The sequence below is a fragment of the Rattus rattus genome, chromosome 14, assembly GCF_011064425.1.
Source record: "Rattus rattus isolate New Zealand chromosome 14, Rrattus_CSIRO_v1, whole genome shotgun sequence".
In the NCBI taxonomy this organism is placed as follows: Eukaryota; Metazoa; Chordata; class Mammalia; order Rodentia; family Muridae; genus Rattus; species Rattus rattus.
Window position 1 is genome coordinate 16,991,529 of NC_046167.1, and position 11,406 is coordinate 17,002,934.

General features: G+C 41.6%; 1 pseudogene; it reads right to left on the reverse strand.

Moving 5' to 3' along the window:
* Nucleotides 1–9,560: 9,560 nt before the first annotated feature.
* On the reverse strand, nucleotides 9,561–10,173 carry LOC116883947 (annotated as a pseudogene).
* Between the last annotated feature and the right edge of the window lie 1,233 nt (nucleotides 10,174–11,406).

The window sequence follows — 11,406 nt, forward strand, 5'->3', positions numbered from 1 at the left end:
CATGAACACTGTGTTTTAATGACGTAATCTTCATGCATGTGAACCATGAACGATAGTGCAATCTCAATTACATTTTTTATTGAATATTTTATGTATTTACACCCAAATTTTTCCCCTTCCCTGGTCCCCCCATCTCCCATATCCCTTCCCCCTGCTTCTATGTGGGTGCTTCCTCTCCCACCCACCCACTCCCACCTCACCACCCTGGCATTTCCCTGTACTGGGGAAATGAGCCTTCTCAGGACCAAGGGCCTCTCCTCCCATTGATGCCCGACAATGCCATCCTCTGCTACAGATGCACATGGGTCCCTCCATGTGTACTCTTTGGTTGATGGTTTAGTCCCTGGGAGCTCTGGCATGTCTGTTGGTTGATATTGTTGTTCTTCCTATGGGGCTGCAAACCCCTTCAGCTCCTTCAGTCCTTTCTCTAACTCCTCCATTGAGGTCCCCGTACTCAGTTCCATGGTTAGCTGCGAGCATCCTCGTCTGTATCAGCAAGGCTCTAGCTGAGCCTCTCAGGAGATATCCATATCAGGCTCCTGTCAGCAAGCACCTTTTGGCATTAGCAATAGTGTCTGGGTTTGGTGACTACATGTGGAATGGATTCCCATGTGGGGCAGTCTCTGGATAGCATTTCCTTCAGTCTCTGCTCCACTGTATTTCCTCCCGTGAGTATTTTGTCCCCCCTTCTAAGGAAGACTGAAGCATCCATGCTTTGGTCTTCCTTCTTCTTGAGCTTCATGTATCTGTGAAGTTGAGGTGGGATGGCATAAATGCAAGGCCTTACAGAATAAGGTTACAGTTACCTTGTGCAGTTTACTGAGATCCTGTGCAGAAGAGGAGGTGAATAAAGGACTAGGGATGTAACTCTGTGACATTGCACTTGACAAGCTGAGGGGGGGGAGAAAGAAAAGAAGGAAGGGAAAAGAAAAGAAAAGAAAAAGAAAGGAAGGAAGGAAGGAGGAAAGAAAAAAAAAGAAAGAGAGAGAGAGAGAGAGAGAGAGAGAGAGAGAGAGAGAGAGAGAGAGAGAGAGATTGAGAGAGGAAGGAAGGAAGGCAGGCAGGAAAAAGGGATATTAAGTGTTTAGTAACATTTTATCAAAGCTTAATTATTCTCAAAAGACTGAAATTAGTTGTTAACTCTTCCCATTTTACAAGGAATAGTTATTCTTTAAAGAATGTTTCTTCCAAAAATAAAAGACACACATGAATCTCATTTCTCCTTAAGCATGGTCTTAAATTTAAGGCTCCAGAATTATTCTATTCTATCAGGTTACTCTCAAGTCAGCCTATGTGGCCCCACATCCCATGACTCTGGTTCAAAAGAAGCTGCTCAGACTATTTTTTGCCAGGGCAGAACTTGAGTCCTCACCATGGCCCTGAGAGGGGTGCTCACTCCCTTTCAGGGGTGGGCGTCCTCAGTGAAATGGGTCTGCAGCAGCAGATCAGAAACAAAGCTTAAAACTCTACTTATGTTCCAGTATTCGAAATGATGACTCCTGAGCAGAAAAAATTAAAAAGGAGGAAACTGAGCAGGAAAGACTACTCCGTGGGGAAAGTAATTGCTTCGACAGCCTGAGGATATCAGTTCAGATGCCCAGAGCCCACATAAGAAGTCAGGTGTGGTGAGCACACATTCACAATGACAGCAAGTCAGAGACGGGAGGCAGAGACAGGCGGATGCCTACAAACCACAGACCGGCTTCCCTGGGCCATGTAGAGAGGTTCCAGGCCAAGGAGAGACCCTGCCTCAAACAAAAGGTGGGGAGGGCCTAAGGAACAATACTTGAGGTTTTCCTCTGACCTCCACATACATATCCTGCACACATGTGCCCTCACAGAATACACATGAATGAGCGTGCGTGCACACACACTTAAATGAAAAAAATCTGTCTTTAATTCCCTTTTAAAGTCCATATTCTTGTATGTGAGAGGCAACAGGTGGTATGGATCTATGATCTCCCTGTATACCTTCCTCTCTAAAAGGTTTCTGTCAAGTTTCCTGCACGGAGCCATATTGGATTTGGGCCTAGCCGCTTTTTGACTGCATGGCTCAAAGTGGATAGGTGACTTTGGGCTGTTTGGCCACAGATATTCACCCATAAGATGACTGCCATAAGTCTTAAGATTGTTGGATAAAGCCTCTCCCATGAATTTACGGCACAGGAGTACAACATTCAAGGGATGCCTCAGCTCGAGCAGATACCAGTTATCTCCTCAGTCTACACCCAGTGTCTCCACCACCTGACCTCATCGCCTGACCTCTTTGCCTCCAGCTATCACTGCCTATACCCTCATCTCCCCCCTCCTTCATATTTCACAAAGGTCACTCCCTCTACCTGAAAGCCTTAAAAGCTGCAACGTTCATCCCAATAAACGAGACCTTGACACAGAATCTTTGCTTGGTCTCCTTCTCGCCCCCATTTAGGCCCAAGGGTAGCCCTTCGGGACCCTGAATAACTGGGTCCCCGCTGGTGGGAACAGTTTCCAAGGCCTTAACGTTCTGCATCCTGAGACCAAATTTGAATCATCAAGGGCCGTAGGAGCTGTTTTATGGCCTGGCCTCTGGATTTGCCACAGGGTGGAGTCATTGACTGTGGCATTACAGAATGCCCTAGTCTACTGTGGCACATCAAAGCTTCTTGTAATTTGTTACTGAAACATTAATTGCCTCTTATTGTTCACTCAAAACATAATCCGTTTATTATCTAACACAGGTGAGCTAAGACTAAACTGGCAGTTCCAACTTACGTTCCCTATTCGTTTCCTGTACCAATATATTTAATGTAAACACCGGAATCACAAATCGGTTTGGATAATACTAGTTTCCAGTAATAGCCCAGAGTTTATCAAAGAGGTGGGTTTGATCATTGTCGAAATAAAGACAAGAAAACTCACTATGTATTCTCTAACTTCTTCTTTTTACAGTATGCACATGTTCATGCATTTGTGCATGTATGCATTCATGTATGTGTTTGTGTGTTGTGTGTGTGTGTGTGTGTGTGTGTGTGTGTGAGAGAGAGAGAGAGAGAGAGAGAGAGAGAGAGAGAGAGAGAGAGAGAGGACAACTCAGGTGTAAGTCTTTCCGCCTTGTTTGAGAGTCCTTTGCTGTTCGCCATTGTCTCAAGTCATTCACAAAGCTGACTCTCTCATCTCACTGGAGGAGCACTAGGGTTACCATCACACCCAGATTCACATGGATTCGGGGGATCAAACTCATGCCCTCATGCTTGTGTGGCAATCACTTTACCCACAGAGCCGCCTCCGTAGCCTTACAGAATTCCTTAACTATTTGCCCTAAGAAGTGACTTGCACTGTATCACTCCCCCCTCTCTTTCCTATTGCCTACAATAGGAGTTAGCAGAGCTAAAAAGTCTGGGAGAGGAAATTGCTGTGATTATTCAACTCACCCTTCTACCCCAGTCTTTTTATTAGCAATGAGCACACGGCAAAGGAGAGCGTGGCTAGAGGGGGCTATTCAGCAAAGTTATGGTCACATCATTCCCAGAATTGTCAGAGCACTAAGGACCCAAACACAAACCCATCTCCTTCCTGAGAATTTCTTTAACACACAGCTACTCTATGCATCTGTGGCTTATGGTAGGTTCCAAAGTCCAAGACACCTGCTATATACCTCAGACTAGACTTTAGTCATGACAGATTTCAGACATCTAAGCAAAGAAAAATAAGAGCTCTAGATTCAGTCAGCATAAGGATCCCTGGGTGGACAATTGCTGTCATAGACAATGACTAATCAATCTAAACCTTCAGCATACATTTAAGCCTAAATAAATACCTCTGAATTTTAATATAGGATAAAAATTCAAAGACAAAAAAAAAAAAAGGGACTCCTGTAGTATCTCTTAATTACAGTTGTTTCCCAAGCACGGTTGTAATCCCAACACTGGCAAATCTGAGGCAGAAGGTTGAGGGCTGAAAGTCATTCTTGGCTATACAGTAAGACACGATACAAAGTTCTATTCTTATGTGTATGAGCACTTCGCCTGCTTGTGTGCCTGACACCATTTCCAGACAGTGCTTGGGGAGATTGGAAAAGGGCGTTGGATTCTCTGGAACTGGAATTACAGACGGTTGTTAGCCATCAGGTGGGTTCTGGGAGCTGAACATGGACCCTTTCCAAGAGCAGAAATTGCTTTTGACCGCTGAGCATCTCTCGGGCCACTGAGAGTTCTATTTGCATCTGCCATTTTGTACAAGTGAGGCTCCCAACTTGGTTACTAGCAATGCTTGCAAACTCAAAATGTCAACAAGATGGTGCTTTCCCCTTTCTTACATAGGCTACTGTGGACCCTGGGAGGGCATTATGGGTACTTTATACTAAAAGGGCTTTCAGATTCAAATGTGAACCAAACCTGCACTCTGTTGGCTTAGTATACCTTTATCGCCCATTAAAGAAGATACCGGACGAATCAATGGCTTGGCCATTCAACCCCAAATAAATGCAACATGGGACTCTACACTTATTTACCACACTAAATCCCCACTGTGAGATCTCCATGAAGAGGTCTCATCAAAAAGCAAGTACTTCAGGGGACAGATCTTCTCTATGATACATATGCTGGGTTTACTCTTATTTTGTGCTTTTTATTTTCATTTTTATTTTATTTTACTTTTGGCTTTTCAAGACAGGGTTTCCGCTGTGTAGCTCTGGACATGCTAAAACTCACTCTGTAAACCAGGCCGACCTCAAACTTAGAGAATCATACTATGGAACCATACATTTTTTATCAGTCTCTTGTGTCATTGCTACAACAAAAATACCCATTGCAAGCAACATGGCAAAGGAAGCAGAGGCTTGGGTTCAAGGTCCATTGGATGTTTTCTTTCATGGCCTAGGAGCCATGACAGCAGGAGCATGAGGAAACTGCAACCTTGTATCCATGCATAAGAAGCAAAAAGAAATGAAAATGGGATTTAGTTTGCATTCTTCTCCCCTCCTCCCCCTGGAGCTGAGAACCGAACCCAGGGCCTTGCACTTGCTAGGCAAAAGCTCTACCAGTGAGCTAATTCCCAACCCCTAGTTTGCATTCTTTGTATTCAGCCTGGAATCCAGCCTTTTAAATAGTACTGTCCACATTTAAGGTTGGCCTTCCTAACCTGGTTAACCTACCTTAGATAATCCTTCACAGATGCTCAAGGATTTGCTTCTAAGGTGATTCTAAATCCCATCAGGTTGACAGTCAAGATTAACCATTGCTATATACTCGATGCATTCATTCAATCATCAAGTCATTCATTTACAAGTTTATGGTATACTATGCTAAGGGCTGGTGATACTGACCTAGAGGTCCAGCTCAACCCAGAAGGATCATCGTCACCAAGTACATCTACAGTGCCTCTATTTCCAATGTGCATATTCCAAAGCTTGGTGTGGTGAGGTTTCAGCTTAAGGATTTTGAGGTCTGTATAGTCTGCAACATAGCCTGCAACAATGGAGTAAAATATCTTAAAAAATTCTGATTTGTGGTAAATTCTGAACCTCCCTCCCTTTTGTGCAGTTTTGGTGGGATTTCCATTTTGATCAGGAGAATTATAGTTTCCATGATTATAAGAAATGCAGGGCATCAATATTTGCCACTGACTTGAGTCTTTCAGGTGTATGTGAAATATTTGATAGTTTATTTTTATCTGAATTTATCCTTGTATTTTCTTTTTACAAAAGGAGAAGGATTCAACATGGATCTTATTAATTCCTATTCCTCTGCACCAAGACAAGCTGACAATAATATATTTCCCAGTTCTGCAGCCGAGATCAGGAATTCATTCAAATATTTCAATTTCATTGTATCTGTTGAGACTTCCTTTGTGTTCTATAAAATTATTTTTGGATGGTTTCTTGAGTTGCTGAGAAATAGGCATATTCTTTGGTGTTGGTGAAATGTTCTGTAAGAGTTTGTTAGGACCATTTGGTGTATAATATAATATTGTCAACTAGCTTTCTGTTTAGTTTTGTCTGGCTGACCTGTTCATGACTGAGAGTATGGTTTTACGGTCTTCTACTATGAGTGGGTGAGGTTCGACATGAGTTTAAACTGGAGTGTTCTTTCTTTTATGAACTTGAACTTGGCTTTCATTTTGTTTGATGCATAGATGTTAACAATTCCAATGTACTCTTGTTGGATTTTTTCTTTGATGAGAGCATAGGGTTCTTTCTATCGCTTTCCTATCTACTTTTTCCTATCTCTTCTGATTAGTTTTGATTTGAAGTCTATTTTGTCAGATATTCAAATGGCGATGGCAGCTTGTTTCTTAAGTCCATCTGTTTGGAATACCTTTTTCCATCCTTTTACCCTGAGGTAATATCTGCATTTGATATTAAGGTATGTTTCTTGAGGGGATCAGAAGGATGGATCCAGTATTTTTTCTTCCATTCTGTTAGTCTGTGTCAATTTATTAGGGGATTGAGATCGATGGTGTGGATAGATATATCAATGAGCAGTGTTTGTTGATTCCTATTATTTTTGTCTTTGTTGTTGTTGTGGTGGTGGTGGTATATGTGTGTGCATGTGTCTATGAGAGAGAGAGAGAGAGAGAGAGAGAGAGAGAGAGAGAGAGAGAGAGATTTGAATGTTTCCCCTTTTTTGATTTGCTTGTCTGAGATAATTCCCTGTGTTTTCTTGGATGTAGCTAACATCTTTAAGTTGGAATTTTCCCTTCTAGTGCTTCTGTAGGGCTGAACTCATAGATATATGTTGCTTAGGCTTGATTACATCGTAGCATGTCTTATTTTCTCCATCTACCATGATTGAAAGTTTTGCTGGGTATAGTATTCTAGGCTGGCATCATTGGCCTATTAGAGTCTGCAGACCATCTCCTCAAGCCCTTCTGGATTTTAGAGCCTCCACTGAGAAGTCAGATGTTATTCTAATACGACTTGTTTCATATGTTACTTGGCATTTTCCTTTTCAGCTTTAATATTTTCCTTTGAAAATATTAAATACAATTAATATTTCTACTTTTATGTGCTGTGGGGATTTCCATTTCTGATCCAGTTTATGTGATGTTCTGTATGCTTCTCTTACCTTGATAGGCACCTCCTTCTTAAGAGAATTTTTTTCTATGATTTTGTTGAAAATAGTTCTTGTCCCTTTGACTTGGGTTTCTTCACCATCCTCTCTTTCTATTATTCATAGATTTGGTCTTTTCTTAATGACCCAGATTTCCCGGATGTTTGTACAGGAAATATTTTTAGATTTCATGTTTTCTTTTACAGTGATATTCATCTCTTTTATTGAGTCTTCAATGCCTGTGATTCTCTCTTCCATCTCTTCTATTTTGTTAGTGAGCCTTGCCTTGTCAGTTCCTGTTTGAGTTCCTAATTTTTTCATTTCCAGATTTCCTTCAGTTTGGGTTGTCTTTATTTCCTCTCTTGGGTTTTGAATCATTTTATTCATTTTCTTCTACTGTTTACCTATATTTGCATAGATTTCTTTAAAGGATTTTCTTTATTTTTCTCTTTAAGAATATCTATCATTTTGATAAAAGCTACATTAAGGTCTTTGCCTTGACTTCAGCTATGTTAGAATACTCAAGGCCAACTGCAGTAGTGTTCCTAGGGTCCAATGGAGCCATATTTTCCTGGCTGTTGTTGATTGTGTTTGTACTCTAATGTATAGCTATCTGGGTTGGAGAAGATTGTAACTCTAGGTACTGATACGTGGTCTTGTCTTTGCTCATTGAATGTTTTGTTCCTTGTTTTCTGTTGACCTCTCTGGTTCTTAAGACAGTGCAGGCATGACTTGATAGAATATTCTCCTTGGTCCCTGATAGATGTGGACATTGATCATTCCTGGTAAACTGTGTTTCTATATATTTGGAATGGGGATGGTCTTGGGGGAGTGATTAAGAGTCGGGAAGAAATCAGAGTGTTCTACCAGGAGCTCAGCTCTCTGGGAATGGGGGCAGAGAGGGAGGAGAGGTCATAACAGGTATTGTTCTCCAGAGCTGGAGATGAGACTGAGGGATTAGGTAGATATGGGTTGGAAAGGAAGGATAGTGAAGATGTAAAGTTCAACTCCCCATTTCACTGGCCCACTTTCTTTTCTGTCAGACTTGGCTTCCTAGAGAATTTCAGCTTGAGTTGGGGGCTAAGAAAACAGGATGAGTAGGGAGAAAAATCAGAGGGAAGATCTATGTGATCCACTAGAAATATGGGAAGAGTGGGGGGGCTAGTGGTCTACTACAGAGCTAAGGATAAAACTAAAGGATTATATGTGGAGGAAAATGAAGTAAATTTCTGCAGCTAGCCTACCTACTTCCTTGGCTGGAGTCTATTTAATAATTTATAATGATGATGCATGATACTGGTTATAAGACAAATGACAAGATAAATCACTATTTCTAACAGATTCTGGGAAATTATAAGCATTTTATCTACTTTAAATTTTTGTTTATACATGCTAGACAATAATGATTCAGAAATTTTCCTCCTAAGCAAATAACTTTGATTATATATTTATAAATGCTAAGAGGAATGTTTTATAATTTCTGAATAAGAAGTGAATAAAGGAGCCAAACAATACACTTCAAGTGTTCTTGAATGACATTCTCCTCCCTGACATAATCAGGTAAAAACCACATATTCATCTAAAGCTCTGAGTTGTTATTACAATAAAAAAAGAAACCATCTAAGCTGAAACTCCTGAAACCTAAACTCATTTTACCACATTCATTTTCTATTATTTTTTTCAGTGTTAAAATTATATTCATTTGATCCAAAGTTGGGATCCAAAACGTTCCAGAAAATATAACCCACAAACATTGGGTGACTGAGCTTTCGCTCCAGCCCCAAAGAGACCCTGGAAGAGCTGAAAGCCAGTGAGGATGTGTGAAGAATCTGCAGGGGAATTGGCAGATGTCACTGCATCACAGCCGGAACCAAATGGCTAAAAATGAAAATGTCCAAAGACAGACTAGAGTACAGTGGGAAGCAATATCTAATCTTTCTTAGGAGAGCATAAAAATGATTCTTTTGTTTGGCTACAAGTATTTAAAGAGCTGAAAAGAAAGATCATGTGGTTTTATTATACTGAAAAACTAAAGGCAACTAATAACTTTATACTTCAGAAAACCACGAAGAACATGTAACTAATTTCCTGTGTCTCAGAAGTGAAGCTGCAGAGTACTATGTTGATATCATATCATCCCAACTATTTACTCATTTCCCCTTTAAGTCTAAGTCACACAGTGTATCAGGCATCCCTTGCTACATAAAAATAAATTTTAAAAAGGTTAAAAACAGCAACAAAACCTAGCTGACTAAAAAAACAAATCAATAGGATTGTGCTACTAGAAAAGAAATTTTTTAAATGGTGCAGGAGGAGTGGATTTTTCCAGTAATGTTTTTTCTCATTGTAAGTTGTTTATTGCAAGATAATTTACAAATAGCCTAATGTCTTTATAACTCAATAGACCAAATTTCTTCTGCCAAAGACGTCAGGCGATCTGTTAAAATCAGCTCGGTGTTTTCCTTCTTCACTTCTTATCTGAGGCTGCAACTTGATTTTCACTAATCCAGAACAGTGGCCCTGGAGATGACTTCAACCAACTCGCTCATGACGACATCCTGATCGTGCATTTGAACATTGAAACAATTCGTCAATCATAGCAGAAGCATTCTTGCTGCCATTGTCCATGGCGGTCATCCTGGCACTCTGCTCACTGGTGGAGGATGATTTCAGGGGGGTAGTAGATGCCGTTGGCCAGGTTGGTTTCCTGGTAACTCTGCAGCACGTCAGCATCAATGTCCTCATGGTACTCACGTTCTCAGCAGTTGCAATGGAATTGAGAGAGAAGGCGGGCCTTTCTTTTGTCTTATAAGAGACAATTGACTTTAACTGATTAAAAAATTACATAGCCCTCATCAAACTCATATCCAAAATTTAACAACGAAAGAGCAATGATTGACCGATCTCCAAAAATAGGGGGCTTTCATGCTATGTCTTTGAATGATACCAACGAATGGTCAGAGTGAGTCCTACAAAGTATGCAGCTAATTTTTTCACTAATTTCAATGAGTGTAACTTCTTTTCCAGCTGCTACGCACATTCTTCAACTGTTAAGCCCACAAAGTCCCTGACCTAAGGACATACCAATAAGGTGTTTCCTCTTGTCCCTAGTATCACCCTTGTCATACAAAGCCAGGCAGCCCATTCCAGCTCAGCCCGGGCATATGTAGCAGCAAGCTGCCACAATCTTGACAGACTTGGCACCTTCTGGATGTTTTCAGTGGGCTCCAGTCTCCTGCAAATGTCATTCAAAACTACCTTGTCTCAAATGCAGATCTGTACATCCGCTGCACAGTATAGGCCAACACCCAGGTAACTCTCACTGGCAAAAATACGGTGTAATCCTAAAGGTCAGGCAGGGTTCAGTTAGAACCATACAAATATTGAAGTTACTTGATCATCTTGCACCAGAATCATCTGGGAAGTGAAGGTTTCTTCACTGTCGTATCTGTCCCCTGAGCTGGAGGGATTGCAAGCTGGTGTCAGTTGGGTCCGTGATGGAGACTACTTAACCATGGGCTATGTGTGTAACTTGGACCTCCTCCTGACACAGTGGCCTTGCACACTTGGACTTCTCACATAGGGTTCCGTAGCCCTTTGTCATTGGTTTTTGTTCTTTTCTTTTCTTTAAACTTGGCTGACTTTAGAGGTGCCTAAGGGATTTGAAAAAGCACACTTTTGGATGTCTACGAGGGCATTCCTTTTCTAAGATGATTAAGTGGTGAGGATCCTGTCTTAAGTAACAGCTGCATCCATTGATGGATTCAAAGTATTCGGAAACCATGGATTGTATTGCTAGCATACGCCTATGAGGGTATGCTGGCCCTGGCCCCTTTCTGTTCTTCCCCTCTGCCTTGTGACTGCGATGAGGTTCCCCTGGTCCCCTCTTCCATGATGTCTCTATTTCGCTATGTACAGTGAAGACAAAGGAGCCAGTGAACACAGATTTAAGACTCAGAAACCATGAGCCCCAAAATGCCTTCCCTCCTTCCAGCTGTCTCCCTTGTGTATTAATCACAAGGAAGAAAATCATGGCTATTGCCCCTTACCTATCCTGGGATGCCAGACGAAGCCACTGCTGCAACATTTGTAGATTCCAAATGTACCATTAAGGCTTTCCCAGGGATGAGAGTGGGCAATTGGATTCTATCCTTAAAGGGAACAGTACCAGCAGCCTCCAGAGCGTGACCAGTTTATCCGAATGATCACCGACTCTCACTCAGGGGCAAACTCTGGCCTCAGTGGATGGGAAGGAGAATCTAGGGTGATGCCATCACAGCTAGTCTTCACTCTGAATCAATGTCCCCACACCACATTGATTCAGAGCGAAGAATAACTGTGTCCCCAAGCAAGTGAGAGGTGTCAGGAGTAGGTAGAT